Source organism: Eschrichtius robustus, chromosome 12 (genome assembly GCF_028021215.1).
Source record: "Eschrichtius robustus isolate mEscRob2 chromosome 12, mEscRob2.pri, whole genome shotgun sequence".
Lineage (NCBI taxonomy): Eukaryota > Metazoa > Chordata > Mammalia > Artiodactyla > Eschrichtiidae > Eschrichtius > Eschrichtius robustus.
The window spans coordinates 83,189,411-83,208,912 of NC_090835.1; the positions used below are offsets into that span (position 1 = coordinate 83,189,411).

General features: G+C 43.7%; 1 long non-coding RNA gene across 1 annotated transcript; it reads left to right on the forward strand.

Moving 5' to 3' along the window:
• Positions 1-65: 65 nt before the first annotated feature.
• Positions 66-19,142, forward strand: LOC137773791 (uncharacterized). Its single transcript, XR_011075729.1, has 4 exons — positions 66-196; positions 11,129-11,826; positions 12,276-12,371; positions 19,033-19,142. It is a non-coding gene; the product is annotated as an uncharacterized lncRNA (long non-coding RNA).
• Positions 19,143-19,502: the final 360 nt, after the last annotated feature.

The following is a 19,502-nucleotide window of genomic DNA, read 5'->3' on the forward strand; positions in this document are numbered from 1 at the left end:
CAGCAACCTCTAGTGGCATCCAGGGGGAAAATGTGAATTTCGAGAATCTGGGGGTGGAAAATAGAATCATAGCATCTTTGGGAGAGGTTCTTTAGTTCAGTGAGACCCGTTTGCCATCTGAATACCGTGGCTTGAAGTACCCCATAAGAAAACGAAATTCTGGACGTAATTACTACACCATCCTACTTGCAAACGGGTAAGTTAAAGGTTTTCTCGCCTTGTGAGAAAATCACAAGTTCTTTTTGAAAAACTTAGTTTATTGAAAGATAAAAAGACACAAGGAGAAACAAAAAAGGTGTTTCAAGCCACTCTTAAGTATCAATTAGTAATTAAAATATAGCAAATCTGAAATGATAAATAATTAAAAGACCAATTACATATTGCGATTTGTTTCTATTTTTTAGCTTTATTTTTGAGGTGTAATTTATATACAGTAAGATTCACAAATCTTACATGTACAGCTCGATGAATTTTTATTATGTATACACCCCCGTAACCACCCAGTGCACAGTAAGGAGCAGTCCCATCGTCCCTGCATGTATTTTTAATTTTACTGAACAGGTCTAGACACCTGGTAATTCTATATTTGAAATTTAGGCCAACTAATTATTAAATTATGTTTGAAGGTCTCCAGGACTCATTGTGCCCCGATAAATATTTTAAGTATAAGCTGCCTAAACCATATCAATATATATGCCATCTATTTGTATGTGTATATATATTCTTAGTTATTTTACAGTTTAAATTTATTTATTTTTATTTTTATTTTTGGCTGCATTGGGTCTTCGTTGCTGCGCGCGGGCTTTCTCTAATTGTGGCGAGCAGGGGCTACTCTTTGTTGTGGTACGCAGGCTTCTCGTTTCGGTGGCTTCTCTTGTTGAGGAGCACGGGCTCTAAGTGCGTGGGCTTCAGTAGTTGTGGCTCTTGGGCTCTAGAGCGCAGGCTCAGTAGTTTTGGCGCGCGGGCTTAGTTGCTCCGTGGCATGTGGGCTCTTCCCAGACCAGGCTCGAACCCGTGTTCCCTGCATTGGCAGGCGCATTCTTAACCACTGTACCACCAGGGAAGTCCTATTTTACAGTTTATAGTTAGCATATTTTTTGTGTCATCCTAGCGGGCAGATACATCAATCCTTAGTCAAAGGAAAAAGGCTGTCATCTGCCTGCTTGCTTTTTTTTTTTTATATTAACAGGCCAAAAAAAAGAAAAAAGAAAGAAAGGAATTCTAGATGAAGATTCTGTTTGCAATTATGTAGTAAGAGATAATTACTCATTAACTTGAGAATGCCTTTATCATACTTGATCATACTGTCATTTTATGACTATATTGAAGGTAATGCAGACAATATTCTCTTCTCTGGAAACAACTTGAAATTAACACTAAAAGAACCGGGAAGTTTAGTTCAAACAAGAAATCAAATTATTTCCAATGGAAAGTCCAAAGGAGTAGAAATATAAAAACCAAACCTTTGACTCTAACACACTTTTCTGTGGACTTTAGTTTTCTCATAAAAAAGATGAGGAAATTAGAAAATCTGTAACATTCCATGAACCTATGGCAAATTTGGAAACTGTAAAGACAATTCCTTTTTTTTTTTTTGGCCGTGCCATGGGGCTTGTAGGATCTTAGTTCCCCGATCAGGGATTGAACCCAGGCCCCCCGGCAGTGAAATCACGGAGTCCTAACCACTGGACCACCAGGGAATTCCCAACAATTCCTTTTAGAATTGTGGAGTTCAGCACATGGAACCATCCTGCCATGGTTCTGGATAAAGACTTGATTTCCCTTAATGTCATTATCTTCATCTGTGAAGGACATTCAGGTTTTTTTAAATTTTTATTTTATATTGGAGTATAGTTGATTAACAATATTGTGTTACTTTCAGGTATACAGCAAAGTGATTCAGTTATACATACACATGTTTTTATTCTTTTTCAAATTCTTTTCCCATTTAGCTTATTACAGAGTACTGAGCAGAGTTCCCTGTGCTATACAGTAGGTCCTTGTTGGTGACACTGATATTTAATTGGTATTTCTCCCTTTCATTAGGGCATGAGATCTTTGAGCAGAGAAAGTGTTTCCTTCATTATTCCCTGCTCCTCCAAACTGCTCAGAAAGGCCAGTCAATCAGGTTGCTAAAAGAAAAAAGTTAGGGGCATTTGTATGTATGTCATAGAGTCCAGTGGAACCAACGCCCTCCTCTACCAGAATGAAGAAGCAGGTGTCACCTGATGAAGCACGGCATCTATGGTTTCCATATCTGCTCACATTCTTGCTTTGCCTCTGCATCCCTTTTCACTCCACCTTAGACCTAAACCAGTCTCGCTCCTTGTAGAGCAAAAGTATGCAGGAAGCCGGTGAAAAACAGATTACAAAGTATATGTAATACTTACATTTTTCCATGTCCTCAAGGACCAAAAAGTCCCAAAGGCACAGAACAAACCCATAATAAATATTATTTATACTTACTAAATGATATATATCTTTGTTCAAACCAATGAACAATATTATAAGTTGCAGAACTTTTCAGACAACACCTGTGATTAATAACTAGTATTAACAGCACAGGGAATATAGTCAATAATACTGTAATAACTTTGTATGGTGACAGATGGTAACTAGACTTATCCTGGGGATCATTTTGCAATGTATAAAATGATCAGATCACTATGTGGTACACCTGAACTAATATAATATTGTAAGTCAATTATACTTCAATTTTAAAAATAAATAAATAAAAGTAAAAATAAAAGGAATATTTGGAACACACAAAACCCTAGCTTTAGGCACTCAGGAAAGTGCCATAATCCATTATAGCTTTTTGACATTAACTCAAAAACCACAAAATTTTGGAGGTCAAAAACTTTACACCTCTAGGTTTCAGAGCAGCTTAAAGAATAACCTACAGGTCCAGGCTTTCCCTGACCAAGCAGATCTGTTTTCTTCTGTGATAGGGACTAGTCAGAACCTTCTCCCGATGCTGTAGCTAGAGTCAAGAGCACCAAGACAAGCAGACTCATTTCTTTTTCTAACTGCTCTACTCACTAGCTGTGTGACTGTGGAAGCCCTCTTAATCACTCTGTACCTCAGTTTTCTCACCTTCAAAATTAGAACAGAAGTAGCATCCTGCTCAAAGAATGGTTTGAATATTCAGTGAAGTCATAGCAGATGGAAAATATTGAGAAAAATGTCTGGCATATAGTAAGCACTAAATAAATGTTAACCATTGGTGGTGGTGATAGTGGTGGTGTTGGTGGTAATTAGTGTTTGGAGAGGGGTCAAGAGATGTTGGGGAGAAGGGAGAGGAAGCACACTGGCACATTCTGGAACGATTCAAACAGCCAAATTCAAGCCCCCTTCCCACTCGCACCCAAAGCTTACAATGGAACCAATCCACACACTTCTTTGAGTGAGACCGTCTTTGCTGCAAATTGGCTACAGGAGTATTCATAGAGTATTGGTTGGCTCAGGTTCTGCCAGTGTTGAAAGCCATCAGAGGCGTTTACTTCATGCTTAAGGAACGTTATGGAAGAAGACCAAATGGTTCCTGGAGTTAGCCAGCGTGTCTGGTAAAGACAGGAGAGCCCCATAGCCTCTGCCCCATCTTTTGCTTCCTGTAATCTTTTGGCTTAGATATGCTACAGAGAGCAGGAAAAGCCAGGAACCAGAGAGCATCAGTGATCCGGATTTGCCCATTAGATTTGACAACATAGTTGACCTGCCAATCAGCATAGTTGATTCATTGTCATTTGCCAAGGTTAATTTCAGCAGCCAGGTTTCTTAGTCCCTGAAAAGTCATCTTCATTCTTTTGGGGTTTTTTTTTCAGTTTTATTGAGGTATAATTGACAAATAAAAGGTCATCCCCATTCTTAATTGCACAAATTTCACAGCAGCTCTGTTTGAAGAGGTTTGCTTCAGTCCTTAAAGACTTACAGGGAGAAATTACCAAAAACTTGCTGAGTGAATACAGTATATGAGATTGTCTATTAATAACTCCACTCTGTAAATCTGTCTAGATTTGTATGCAGTTTTTAAAAAAATAGAGTCCTTTAAGCTTTTAACTGTGCCAATGTGATGAAATGAAGAGATTTAGCCATGTAAATCAACCAATCAAATATTAGTTGAGCACCTATATACCTAAGTCTGTCCTTGACCAGAGACTTTAGGTCAGCACTGCCCAACAGAAATACAATGCAAGACACATATATAATTTAAAATTTTCTAGTACCTACATTTTAAAAAGTAAAAAGAAACAAGTGAGATTAATTTGGCAATACGTTATTTAACCCAATATACCTAAAATATCATTTTAACATGTAATCAATGTTTTAAAAGTATTAATAAGGTATTTTGCATTTTTTATACTGACTCTTAAAAATCCAGTGTGATTTTTATACTTACCCACATCCCAATTCAGATTGACCACAATTCAAGGGCTCGGTCACCACGTGTGGCTAGTGGCTACCATATCAGATAGCACAGCCTTAGAGTATAAAAATCTGTCTCTTGAAATAGCTTATGATTTAGCTTGAAATAATAGCAACAATTTATTGAACATATACTCTATGCCAGAAACTATGCTAAGTACTTTACTATGTAATCTTATTTAATCTTTTCAATACCTTGTGATGTGGTTATTTTTAATCCTCATTTTACAGGTGAGGAGACTACAGCTTAAAAGATCCCAGAATCCCATACCAGTAATGGACAGAGGCAGGATTTGGCCCCAATCTATATGTCTTTATCAAATAGCATTTAAGAACAAATGAGTATGTTAAGATCCAAATGCAGAATCTAACCCAAAAGACTCAGTAGAATTTACTTAAATATTAAGCAAACAGATATTTTATATTCTAAAATACTTTACTTGAGTTAAAAAGACAGTGGATTTTATTTTTACCTTAGTACAGTATAGTTTTTCTTATTCATTTTACTGTTTAAGGTATAGAGGGACCTTTCTCTGGATACGATGGATAATTTAAGATGGCATAGCATCACACAACATTGTAAATCAACTATACTTCAATTTAAAAAAAAGTTGGGCTAGCATCTGTATGTCTCCTGTAACATTTGTTTATTCATTCATTTAATCAATTATGTGTGAGCTATGTATGAGACAGTAAATTAGATATTATTTATAATCAGTTTTTATTCTATCTTATCCTTCAAGTAAACCGTACATCATTATTTTGAAGTTTCAAAATATTTTAAATGCCTGTCTTTATTCGTCCAACAGAGCTTTGAGATGCTGATATTTATTCATACTATAAATAATATTACTGGTATTTTATTGTATGCAAGATATTTAGGGGGATACGGAGATGAATAAGATGAGAAGTTTACAATCCGGTATGGAAAATAAGGCACAAACATAAATAACCATGAGAAAAGGCACATGTGTTCTAGGCGTGGTACAAGGTGCCATATGCATTAAAAATGGCAGATTTTTATGTGTATGTTTGTGAGGCACCTTGGGGTACAAGCTGCAGACATAAATTTGCACAGGAGTGATGAGGGGAAGCTAAAGAAAGGGGGTAGTATTTGATTTGAGGATCAAAAGGTGGGCAATGTTTCCTCTAGGGAAATGTGACAGCAGTGACATTCTAAGCAAAATGTAAAGGCAACAATGACCAACTCCTTGGGAGAGACTGAGGTGGCTGGAATGAAGGGTCAGTGAGACAGGTGGGTAGGACTGGAAGCAATCAGGTGTATCGAGCCTGACTGTAGAAGACACTCACCAGCAGAGTAAGAAGACTGTGCTGGAGTTAGTAGGCAAAAGGGAGCCATGGATGGCTTTTGAGCAAAGGAGAGACAATATTAAAGTTGTGCATCAGGAAGATTAATCTAGACAGAGGATGTGTAGAAATGATGATTTTAATCAGATAAAAAGAAAGGAGGCCTGGAAAGCGTACTCAAAGAAGGGACAGAAAGAAGAGGATGAGAGTGAGACATTCCAGAGTAAAAATGGACAGATCTAAAAGCTATTTGGATGGAAGTGGGAATGAGGGGGAGAGAGAGAAATTACATATATGTAGAATAAATACATTCTCACACACAGGCCTCACACATAGTGCCTCAAGGGCTTACAAAAAGCATACAGTTGCTAATGATCTTTATTTAGAATGAATAATTATTTTGCAGTTAAGACACAGAAAAACAAACTTAAGAGACAAGCAGGTATCCTTAAAACACCAGTAGTTAGGAGAGGAATACAACTCTGACATTTAGTTCCACAACTTTTTCTAGGACAGTATGGAAAAGGAAGGAAATTTCTATTTTGTTGAATTTTAAAACAAGGTATATATAAACTATACCTCAGTAAAGTGAAATATATATAAATTATGCCTCAAGCAAGTTTATTCTAAAAATCTAAGCAAAGAAAATAAATCATAAAAGCACCATGACTGCGTGTGGTCAGCTAGTGGGCAGGAGAAGGGCCGGTGCTCTTTGAAGCAAGCTGAGTATTAATTTTAATTGGCTCCATGCCATTTGCCTAAAAACCCACAGTTCCAATCCACAGCATTTACAATCAGTTTGATAGACCAGAGGCCAGGGTTTGGAAAGACTGAATCTCATTGCATCCTCTACTCACTGAACATTCAACAACATAGGAGCAGAATTCAAAAGATGTTTGTGAAGCACCCTGGTATACAAGCTTCAAAAATGGTTGTACTGATCACTCATCTGCCCTTTACAGAAATATACTAAGGTCGCCTCCTCCATGCCCCATCCCCCAGCTCATACCCACAGTTCACTTCCAGTACCTTCCTACATTTTTCTAGCTCAGTTGTGGGAATCTTTAGATAAAAAGAAATACAAGCGTTAGTTATCCTTTTTCCAGCCCTGCGCTATTCTGTTGGTTTTAGGAGTGTAGAAAAACCGTTAACACTCTAATTTTATATGTTAAGTGCTACAATGCTCAAAACAAAAATCTCTGAGAAGGTGAGAGGTTTAGTGTTTACTTCTTTCCCAAGCCTTTCACTGGATTCTTTGATAAGCCTCCAAAAAATATCTCTGATCTGAAACCAAACCCAGATGGATATTTTTCCTGGCCTGTGTTCATCTGGTTAGCCACCTGTTTCTCTCTGTGCGAATACAGGAAGGGGATATGAGAAAATGGAAGGTGTTGGCTTGGAGCCCTAGAGGTCTGGGGAAGGTGGCTTTTAAAATAATTACCCTTTATTCACTGCCGTGTTCCAATGCCACCTTCATTAATGGAAATGCAAAGTGTGCCAACAATGTTCATTAAAAATAAATGAATATCAGGGTGTATGCTAGAATTGCAGAGCAGGAAGTCACCTTAGAGGTCATTTAGTCTAAAGCCTCATTTTATAATCTAGACAACTGAAGTCCAAAGAAATCCGGTTAGATTCTAAAATCAATATATTTAAAGTAGAGATTTTTTTAAAAGGTAAAGAAATACTCAGGAGACAACAAGACCCTGAAGGAAAGGTAGATTTGAGCAAATCAAACATTTAGAATTGAACAGTATAGTTATTGAAAGAATAAATCAAGACTGGTTAAAAGAAGAGACACATTGAAAAGAGAAATAGTAAACTAGAACACGGAGCTAAGGAAATTGCCATATGCAGCAAAATGGGGAAAATGAAAACTATATAGAGAAGTTAAGGGAAATGAATGATAGAAGGAAAAGGTTCAAATATATCTTGTGGGGATTTCAGATGGAGAAGAACAAAGGAAATAATAGCTAAAATTTTTCCAACATTGATCAAAGAATCCTCAGGTTAAAAAATCACAATGAATCCTAAGCAAGGAATATTAAATTAAACCTTCACTTAGACACACTGTAATGAAACCCAGAAATATGGGGAAAATATTAAAAGCAATCCCAAAGAAAAGAGGAACATTTTAGACTGACAGCAGATTTCTCAACTTTAATAACAAAGGCCAGAACAAAGGCCAACTTTAATAACAAAGGCCAGAAGCAATGGAATAATATTTTCAAAGGTCCAAAAACAAAAAACAAAAAACCTGACAACCTAGAATTCTATACCTCGTTAAACTATTTTTTAAAATTTATTTATTTATTATTTATTTACTTTTGGCTGCATTGTGTCTTTGTTGCTGCATGCGGGCTTTTCTCTAGTTGCAGCGAGCAGGGGCTACTCTTTGTTGCGGTGCGCAGGCTTCTAATTGTGGTGGCTTCTCTTGCTGTGGAGCACAGGCTCTAGGGGTGCGGGCTCTAGAGCGTAGGCTCAGTAGTTATGGCGCACGGGCTTAGTTGCTCCGCGGCATGTGGGATCTTCCCAGACCAGGGCTCGAACCCATCCCTGCATTGGCAGGTGGATTCTTAACCACTGCGCCACCAGGGAAGTCCCTATACCTTGTTAAACTATTAACAAAGAGGCAAAATACTTTCAGAATAACACTCTGGGCCCTTGTTGAATGGACTCTGTATTTGTCTGCTAGGACTGCCATGGCAAAATACCACTGGCTGGATGGCTTAAACAACAGAAATTTATTCTCACAGTTCTGGAGCCTGGAAGTCCCAGATCAAGATCTGGAAGGGTTTGCTTTCTGGTGAGAGCTCTATTCCTGGCTTGCACATGTCCACCTTTTTGCTGAGTCCTCACATAGCCTTTCCTTTGAGCATGTGCAGAGAGAGAAAGAGCTCTGTGTCTTACACTTCTCATAAGGCCACAAGTCCTAGTGGATTAGGGCCTCACCCATATGACCTCATTTAACCATAATTATCTCCGAAAGAACCTATCTCTAAATACAGTCAAATTGGGGACAAGGGCTTCAACATATGAATTTTGAAGGGACACAATTCAGCCCACAGCCAACTCCCAAAGGATACATTTCAGGAAGAAAGAAATTGAATACAGAAGTAAGGAATGGGATGCAAAAACAACGGTGAGCGAAGAAACTGGTAAACATAAAAGTAAATCTAAAGAAATATTGACTCTAAAAAGCAATAAGGGTACAAATGAACTTATCTACAAAATAGAAATAGAGTTGCAGATGTAGAAAACAAACTTATGGTTACCAGGGGGTATTAGGGAGAGGGATAAGTTGGGATATTGGGATTGACGTATACACACTACTATATATAAAATAGATAACTAATAAGGACCTACTGTATAGCACAGGGAACTCTACTCAATACTCTGTAATGGCCTATATGGGAAAAGAATCTAAAAAGAGTGGGTATATGTATATGTATAACTGGTTCACTTTGCTGTACACCTGAAACTAACACAACATTGTAAATCAACTATACTCCAATAAAAATTTTAAAAATAAATACATTAAAAAAAATAAAAAGCAATACTGATAATAATGACTAATTTGGAGGGGGGCAGAAACTAGATGGAAATAACTAGCATTGTCCAATAGGACCTTCTACAATGATGTAAATATTCTATATCTGCTCTGTTCAATATGGTAACCATTAGCCACTTGTGGCTACTGAGCACTTAAAATGTGGCTATGTAACCAAGGAACTGAATTGTTAACTTTACTTAACACCAATTAATTTAAATTTAAGTAGCCACATGTAGCTAGTGGTTACCATGTTACACAGCACAACTTTAGGTATAGTAACATGGCAAATTGCTAGAGCTGATCAAAGTTAAATATTTTAAGGTCTTTATTTATTTGGAAGGAGAATGACATTTTGAAGGCAGTTAGGCTAAAAATTTAAGGGTAAAGACTAGAAAAATTGAAATAAAATTTATCACTGCCAAAGCAATAAAAGGAAAAGAGGAATAAAAACACTGTTGATACACAGAAAACAGGAAAAGAGGTGGGGAAAAAAATCAAAGAAAAGCTGGGTAAATAGAAAGCATAAGAACTATTATAGAATAAATAAGAAATGAATTGGTTTATTCTTATAATGGAATACAGAAGTTTAATCAAGAGAATGCCGAGTGAAAAAATCAGGTACCAAAAGATGTACAGTACCTTTTATATAAATGATCTCCTGGCCTCTCATTTAGGCCCTCCAAGCCTTTCCCTCTTGCTTCACTGCCTTCATGGGTCCTCTTTGAGACGTTCAAAAATTGAAACCTTGGGGACTTCCCTGGCGGTCAGTGTTAGGACTCCGCGCTTCCACTGCAGGGGGCTCTGTTCGATCCCTGGTCAGGGAACTAAGATCCCGCATGCCGCGAGGCATGGCAAAAAAAAAAGTTGAAACCTTGAAGCCTTTTCTTCCTCCAGCCCTAAGCTGGGACACTCAGACTAACTTCTGGGGGAGCTTTGTCAGGAAAGCAAGGGAGACAGACTAAGGACAATGTCTGGAAATGGGAACTTTCTGGGGGGCCCCAGAAGCACCACAGAATCCTGCACCTGACTTGTCTTACTGTGGGAGCCACGGCAGGGAGCCATGGTCAAGAGGCTAGCAGAAAAGGATGTGGCAGTTCCTGACACCTAGGGTTCATGCTCTTCCTCCCCTGTGTCCCCGCTTGAAGTGTGGAGCCCCCAACAGCCTTCTCACACCCAGCCTTGGCCTTCCAAAGCCAGCCCTGTTCTTCGTAACAGTCGTGTCTTTTCAAGAGGAGTCAGCTGGTGCTTACAGCTGTGGGAGGCATCTTAGCAGAGACAGCAGTCTGGCCCAGCAAGATATTTCTGTCAGCTGTGCTGTGGGAACTGATCTGTTTGATTTCCATTGAAGGGATTTTCCAACAAAGATGTTTGTGCAAACGGTATGATGGAGGGTGACTGGCCCCACCTACTTCCTCATTGGCCAGCCAGCAATTGACCAATTTTAGCCTGGCTTCTACCTGTGCTAAAGGGGCCCCAGCCCCTTGCTGTCTTTGCTCAAGAAAATGCAGTGCTGCCAAACCACAAGATATATTTAGTCCCAACCTACATTGCCGAACTGTTTTCAGTTATTTTCCATTCACACCCCCTTCTGTAATTTTCCATTTCCCCATAGCCCCCTTTTTAGCTCCCACAGTTTTCCCTAGCCTCTTTTTGTTCCCTGCTTTCACTTCCCTATAGCTGCATTTAGTTACCTCTCTGTTCTCCCTTTTAAAACTTCAGCCACCTTTGTCTTAGTTGGAGTTGAGCCCAGTTTATTTTGGGTCTCGCTTCCCTACTGCAGTAGTCTGAATAAAATCTGTCTTACGCCTTCAACAAGTGTCTGGTGCTGTTTCTCTTTAACAGGGCCAGTCCAGGACTTCCACTGATGGCTTCAGTCCTCACACCCCCAGGCCAGGAGCCAGCAGGACATCCCAGGCACCACAGCAGGATCCATCTGGGGTCCACTGGGCCCCAGCAGAGTGCTGACACCTGCTTGCCATCATGGAGGAGCCTGCCATCAAGAGGTGCCTGAAGATGATTCAACTCAACACTTCAGTCTATGAAGATGTGGCCGGGTGTCTTCTGGTGCAGGAATATGTCTCATATACACACCACTGTCATATCAAGTTCAAGGCCCTCAGGGTGCCTACAAGAAGGCCCACATGGCTATTCTGTGCTCTGGGCCAGCCCCTCAGGACTGCCCCTTCCATGAAGAGATGGATTGGGTGCTGCAGATCAAGAGATGGATTGGGTGCACCAGCCCAGCCAACCTCAGGGAGCAGACCCGGCCATGGGATCTTGACCACCACAACCAGCTGACCCAGGGAAGAAAAAAAAAAGTCATTAGCAGAAAGATGGGCCAGAAGGGTGCTCTCCTCAGCCGCAGCAGCAGCAGAGGCACCAGAACCAGAGGTGGAAGACGGAGACAGAGCATCAGTTTAAGCTAGAAGTGGAAGTGTTGGAGCTGCCCAGTGACCTCCGACTTGAAAGCCCGGCTGGTACCCAGACCAACAAGACAACCGAGATGGAGATTAGCCAGGATGCCTAAGAAACTGGGCCAGGTAAGTGGCCAAATGTGTTCTACCAAAGCCCTAATGCCATGGGACTGGGTGGAGAGGGAAGTCACAAGTGATAAAACCCAGGCTGAGATCCCCTCAAAGGACCTGGAGCTCCTGAAAATTTAAGAAAGCATGGTTTCACTGCTGGTGTTGGAACCTGCATATTAAAGCTGGAAAGGACACTGGGAGACCATCTTTGACTCTTACATTTTACAGATGAGAAAACTAAGCCAGGGGAAAGTAGTTTGCAGAAGGTGACAGACACTACAAGTTAATGCTAAGGCTGACACTAGAACCCCAGCACAATGATCCTTCCACCAGCTTATAACTGACTCTTGCCTTCAATGTACTTTATAATGGGGCATCATGGTAATCTCTTCCAGTCTTAAAACTGGGGCTTGGAAAAAATGGGATAAGGAGAACAGCTAGTATTTCTCTCTCTTCTCCAACAGAAGTCCAGAGGGGACCAGTCTCCAGACAGAAACCAGCCTCAGAGAGAAACTTCGTCATCATCTCCTGGCGTGTCTACAGTGCCCTCTAGAGCACAGGTAGGCCAAGTGCACCAGCTCCAGCCCAGAGCCTGACCCTTAGGTGCCACCTGACTGTTGTTGCCATGATTGCCACTGATATGGCAGCGAACAAGCGCCTGGCCAGTGAACTGGCCTGGGAATCAGCTGCCCGGCTGCAGGGCCACTGAGACCAGCACAATTCCCACATGGCCATCCTGGTCCAGATGGTCCACCTACACCCAGCCCCAGGAGGCAGTAGCCATTCTTCAGGACAGAATGGGCTGAGGGTGACAACTAACTGCCTGAACCTACACTGGAACATTCTTTCTTTTCTTTTTTTCTTAAAAGATATAATTTTTATTTATTTTTGGTTGCGTCAGGTCTTTGTTGCTGCACGCGGGCTCTCTCTCGTTGCGGCGAGCGGGGGCTACTCTTCGTTGCGGTGCACAGGCTTCTCATTGCAGTGGCTTCTCTTGTTGCTGAGCAGAGGCTCTAGGCGTGTGGGCTTCCGTAGTTGTGGCGTGTGGGCTCAGTAGTTGTGACACGGGCTCAGTAGTTGTGACATGCGGGCTGTAGAGCGCAGGCTCAGTAGTTGTGGCGCGTGGGCTTAGTTGCTCCACACATGTGGGATCTTCCCGGACCGGGGATCGAACCCATGTCCTCTGCATTGGCAGGTGGATTCTTATCCACTGCGCCACCAGGGAAGTCCAGAACATTCTTAATTGTGTGATATTATGGTAAGCATTTTGTGTATGAATTTTTTTAGTCTTTGTAAGCATAGATACTGCCTATTTTAGGCCTTAAGGTCTCAAAGCATCCTTGGTGTCTTATTTAGGGTGATTAGTAAAGAGAGTAGAATACACAGATAACTTATAATGCTCACCTCCAACTACTAATCCATGGGGATAGGTGTTTTAGTGGATATTTTCAAACTCCCTGAAGGGAAGACAGTTACCTGTGATGCTCTCTCACCAAATGATGGTAAAGCCATGGGAGAGTTTCTCTCTTTCTGTGCCTTTGACTGTCTCAACCTCTGCTCCATTGTTCAACTCCCCCCTCAGCCCAGGCCTCACTGAGGTCATGACCAGACCTCTAGGTAGGCACCTGCCTTCTGTGGTTCCAGAAGGTTGAGAATGGCAGGGACAGGAGAAGCAGGGCCCCTTCCCTCTTCCCTTCTACTGCCACCCAGCTCCACCCAGGAACTGGGACTGACTCTGATCATCAGCCAAACTCCCTGAGGCTCCAGAGAACGCTGCTGGGTCTACAGTGAGCAAGCACAGTGACAACATTTTCACATGGGAAGTGGAGCGGTGCCAGAGCTCCCTGTTCTCAGTGGGGCTCGCTCATGTTACAGAGAGAGAAGTCGAGGCCTGGAGAGATTCCAGGACCTTGGGGTCCTAAGAGATGGACTTCCCAGTTCAGAACTTGTTCAAGTTTAGGGTCCACCCAAAGCTTACCTTAATCTCAACAGACCCCCAACTACTATCTTCCCAGCAGTATTCTCTCGGCAGAGTGCGGGTGCAAGTGAAACGTGGGCCTGAGGTGTGCTTTTACTCTCCCGATCAAGCTTTGAGTGCCACCCCTCCCCACTGGTCACTGATTCCAGCTGCTTAGGGTTCTGGGGCCCCAAGACCAGCCTTCCTCTCACCTCAAGCCTGAAACAGCTCAGGCCTAGGCTTGTTCCTCTTCCTTCTGACCCCCAGATTAGTAAATAAACACCTGCCGCATCTCAGCAGTGTCCCCCTAAGCAAAACAAAGGCTTCCTTCTCTGCCTTATTTTCATCGTTAATATTAAAAACCACCTATTACCACACCACCACCGCTCCCAACCGATAAACCTTAAAGGAGGTAAAAAGAGTAAGAAAACTTTTTTTAAATTACACTTTTTAACTCCTAGAGCTTTCACACTGTGGTATAGTCTTCACCCTGTAATCCTCCCCACACCCCACTACCCACCCTCCCTCCACACACACCCACCCTCCAGTGAGGTTTTTCACTTCTAGGACGTTGTGTGAGGGAAGGAGAGAAAACTGGAAAAGGGGAGGGGCACACGGTAAACACAGCAAAATCAAGTTACAGCTGGGTCTGGGGATTGTCCAGCTCCATTCCTAAAGATGGGGAAGCCAAGGCTCCTGTCCAGCTCTGCAGAACTCCAGCCCACGGTTTGCCTCTCACTCTTGCGGCTCAGCATCAACTGGGTGGGCGACAGTGGGCCGGGAGGTGGGCTGAGAGGGGCAGAGGAAAGGTTCTTGCCTTCTGAAAACTGCTGGAAAGGGCAGGGCAGCCGCAGAAACTACCTCTCCCAGTAATCCCTCAGGTTAACCCAACCTGGAGAACGGACAGCCCCATCATCCAATGAGCTACTGGGCTGCAGTCCTACGATGGCCAATCACCACTAGAAGAAGGTGGGTGCTTAACAAGGAAGAAGTTTCTGTGTGTTCTGGTTGAGTACCCTCCACACACATGGCTGTACAGTTCAGTCTCCAGCCTTCCTACGTAACCTGCTCACCTCCTAGCTGGTCCTCCTGCCCCCAGCTCCCTCTCCTTCCTCTCCAATTCATCCCTCTTTACTACTAAGGGTTATGTTCTTTAAAGGCCAAAGTGATCATGTCATCCCCTGATTAAATTCCATCAGTGATTCCCTTTGGCTCTTAGGAATACGTTCAACCTCCTTAGCTTGGCCTGCGGCCCCTGCCTACCTCTGCAGCCCCATACTTCCCTTCCCACTCCCACCATGCCCTCCAGCCTGCAGAACTAACTGCCATTCTCCCAAAGGACCACAGTGTGTCACCCCTGTGCCTTCTGCAAGTCCCACTTGTGTTGTTTTAAGTGGCTAAGTTTGTGGCAATTTGTTACAGCAGCAGCAGGAAACTAATAAAGATTATTCTTTGAACAGAGTTGGTGCAGAGAAGGGCAGGTTTGTGTGCGCAAGTGTAAATATAGATAGATAGATAGATAGATAAATGTTTCTGGCTTTATGGGTGATAAAAGCAGTGCTCAGGAAAGTTAAAGTTGTTAGATGGGCCACTATCAACTGCTTGGGCTATAAACCAGCCACGCCCCTGACCAGCCTGCATGCCCTCTCCAGGCACTTTATAAAAAGATACAACACCTTGGAGCGTTACAAACATCAACAACAGAATAATTCTCAGGAATGGAAAAGGGAGGGAGGGTTAACGTGGAAAGAAGAAAGAGGGCCTGAAGGTGGAATTCAGGTGAAAAAGCAGGATGGGTAGTCAGCACCCCGAGTTGGCCCGGCCTGGAATGCCAGGTGCCAGCTGGTGGCTTGATGCACCTGGAACCCGAGCGGCCTTTGTGCCTCATCCTTTGCCGCTCTGCAGGCTGGTTCTGCTCCACGCCATAGCGAGGGTGGAGGCTCTGGTCCAGCTCTGGGCATTGGACCTCTCCTCAGATAATACACAGATTGTGGAGCCAGGAACAGCCAGTGACCACGTCACAGATACACTCTGCTTCCCCGCGCCTTACCCTGACCACACTGCCCCCGGCCTCTCAGCTGCCTGAAGGCCTGCTCCACAGTGCCCCAGCCAGCCAAGAGCGCCTGTTGAAACACAGGTCCTCGGGGGTGATGGGTTGCTGGTACCGGGCTGTCAGCCCCTGATGGAGAGGGTACGCTCCACCACCCACTGGGACAAGCCCTGTGGCGCCCCCCCCGTTTCTTTTTTTGGACGGTGGATGAGAGAGTGCCTGCATCTCCCCTATGGCAAAGCTGACTTGCTTCCAACACATGTGAATTATGGCCGGATCACGGGCAGCTGACAAACACTTGGCTGAAATGAAGGTCAGGACCAGCACGACATAAAGAATTACTGAAAGGCACCGACAGCTGTTCAGATAGTTCTTTTACACGTGCTTCCAGTAGCCCCAGCACACATCGGGACCTCTCCATGACCTCCTCTAGGTCAAGCCACCTTTTCTGGAGGTGCCAAAAGGTAGCACAGATGGCAACCCCGATGTCATGGAAGGCACACCAAGCCCTAGATCTACCCACACGGTCAGAGGCACCGGGGAAGCCAGCCAATAGTGTCCAACAGCTGCTTTCTGCGGCACAGAGAGAGGCAATTTCATGTGGGCGGGCTCCATTTGAAGCTGGGGGCCCAGCTTTTTGCAGATACAGTAAAATGTCTCCTGAGACATCCGGAAGGCTTGCTTCCATCTGTGGGACTTAGTCTACACACTCAGAGGTCCTGCCAAAGATGAGGCAGTGTGGAGAGAGCCCTGGTGCTGGGGGCTCTTCTTGCAAGGAGGCAGGATACGGTGGCTCTGTAAGCAGAGCGTGGCTGACCACGGATGGAGGATGGCTTGGTTCAGTGGGGTCAGAGCAGCCACCTCGCAGCCTCCCCACCCTCAGCCACAGTGTGGCAGCCATGCGGCCACTCCCCAGCTGGATCACCGAGTGTGCTTGGGAGTTGTGGGCATCGCTGAGCTGAGCTGAGCAGCGATGTGTGGGTGTGTATGCTTTTCCTCATGATGGTCAGTGACATTCTTCTCCCCCAGGTGGGTGTGGGCACCAGGAAGCTCAAGGCTGAGTTAGCTGATGAATATCAGGCCTGCCATTATGAACCGGCTAAGGGTGTGAATGTAATTACATCTGTGTAAACCACACATCTTCATCCTCTGCCCATTTTCTTACAGACTCAGCAATACAAAGAGCCAGGATAAAATGGCTCGGAGCAAATAAAACTAGGTTCTTAGTGGGGATTTCAGACTGTCTTCTCTTCTTCACAGACAGACTTCCTCTCCTTAATGACTCCTTCTAAAGGACTTTAAATTTCACCAGACCTTCTGACTCTCTTCTCCAAGCAAACACGTTGGTGAAATGCTATGGAAAGTCCCCTCCCACACACTAAAATCAAAGAGTGCCCTGAAAAACCAGACTGTTTCACAGGTTTTACTTGCCCTGATCATGCAGGGCTCCCACAAGGAAACACATGAAAAGATAGTACTTTTTTGGACAAAAAGACGAGATCATTTTCAATCTCAGGTTCCTGGCTTTTAGTTAAAATTTTAACTCTGGATTTTGACTTCATTATTATGAAGAAGGGCCTGCTTCACAGGAATGCAGAAAAAGGAAAGATGAATTATTCCTTAGAGCTTTCAGGATGAACAACCACAAGGAAGAACAGACTTTAATATTAGCACTGGCTATTTCTAGATCTGAGAGTTCTGGCATTGCCAACTCACATGGAATGCCCTTATGAGCTACCTAGAGCTGGAGCTAAGAGGCTTCAAAGGACTTCTGCTCACACCACTGCAGTGCCTTTCCTGATGCTTTTCCTCCTAATGAAAATTGACTTCCATAATATTATGTGTCCTTTAGGCTGCTCTTTCTCTAAGAGCTAGTGTCCATCCTAGACAGGACTAGGAGTCAGAAGATGATGCATTTGTATCCTAGCTCTGTAGGCTGTGTGATCTTAGGAAAGTTACCATCCCTCTCTGTTTTTCAAGTGAAAACAAATAGGTTAACTCACCTAACCCTAAAGTTCCTTGCTGCGCTAACATCCTCAGGTTCATTTCAAAGTCCAGATCCCACACGATGTCAGCTGAGAAGGTGGCTGAAGCTCTACATCTCAGAGCTTGTCTCCAGGTAGTTTAATAAATATAATGTGGTAAACATGATTAACTGAACAGTGCATTCCACAAATATTTATTGAGCCTTATTATGTTTAAGGATTTACAATAGGCACAGAGGATAAAGTGAAATAGCCATCACAGATACTAAATTTCATGTTGGTTTTTGGATCAGCAGCTTGGAGAAGGAATATGCAGTATTTAGTCATCCCCTTCTATGTAGTTGTTTGTAACTGAAAAGTCTGCTTGCTGTTAATTTTTGACTTGGGCAGGACTGAATATTCTGGCACTTAAGTCTTTAATGATTTAGATGATTCCTTTTATGGAGTAATTAAACATATTTCCTAAAACTCTATCTGGGGAAGAGTTTATTGGTCACTGTCACAACCTTGGGGCTGACTGTAGTCTCATTGTAATAGCATATTCCCTGCCCGTCAGGAAAATTACGCTCACTAAACTTTTGGCATCTTCCACTTGGAAATGACAATGTAGCTAACCCCCACTGATCAAGAGGAAATGTGAGTTTCTCTTCCGCTTTCTTTGCCTTATGATTTCCTTTGGTATGAGACGTCTTCATGACCCATCTTCCGCAATACCTCCTCCTAACGTGTTCACAACTCCGGGCTTCCTCCTTAGTTACTGCTAACACCTTACTATCCTAGATGTCAGGGCTTTTCACAAATCATTTAAACTTCCTCTGAGCAGTCCCAGACTGATCTCACTAGACCCTATGAGGAGAGATGGAGGTGAAGGGGAGTTTCCAGCTAATTTTTCTCCCCATCCTATTGCCTACATACGAAGCAAGTGCTTCTGCTGCTAATAAGCCGCTTTCTACTAATTGGTTGGTGAAAAGAGAAAGGAAAATGAAAGTTCCTACCTGGCCCCGCCCCACACCTTAAAAAAAAAAATGGATGAAGACGGTTTAAGAACTTTATTTTCCCATTTAGGTTCGAAACTTCTCTCACAGAAGCTGGTCCCCAGATCCCCTTTCTCAAATCCCTCCGTTCTGCCAAATGTTTCCTCTCCCTCCCCGTACCCCGCCGCCCACAGTTTCTAAAGGAAAAGGTGTTTTGTTAAACTTGAAAACCTGCACTACGTCTTTGCAATGCAGGTGCCACCGATGAACAGAAAAGACTGACCTAAAATGCCTCGCTTTCCCTCCTCCCTGGTTCACCTCGAGAGGGACTTATGTTCACTGAACTTGAACTTCAGGCTCCAAGCGGAGGCAGGTAAGAACCCGCGGTCCTCGCCCCGCCCACAGCGCCCCCATCCCCAAGGCACTGGAAGCCGGTGGTCCGCGAGCTGTCCACCTGCAGCCCTCACCCACCCTGCAGCCCAGACTGCCCACCAACCCGCTCCTCCTCCAACTCCCGCCCCCCCACCCCACCCCCGCTCCTCCTCCCGCCCCCCGCCCCCCCACCCCCGTTCCTCCTCCTCCTCCTCCCCCGCCCCGCCCCGCTCCGCTCCTCCTTCTCCCCCCGCCCCCGTCCCGCCCCGCCCCCGCTCCTCCTCCTCCCGCCCCCCCACCCCCGCCTTACTATCTCTGACCCTCCTCAGGTTCTCTTCTCTCCCTCCCTCTCG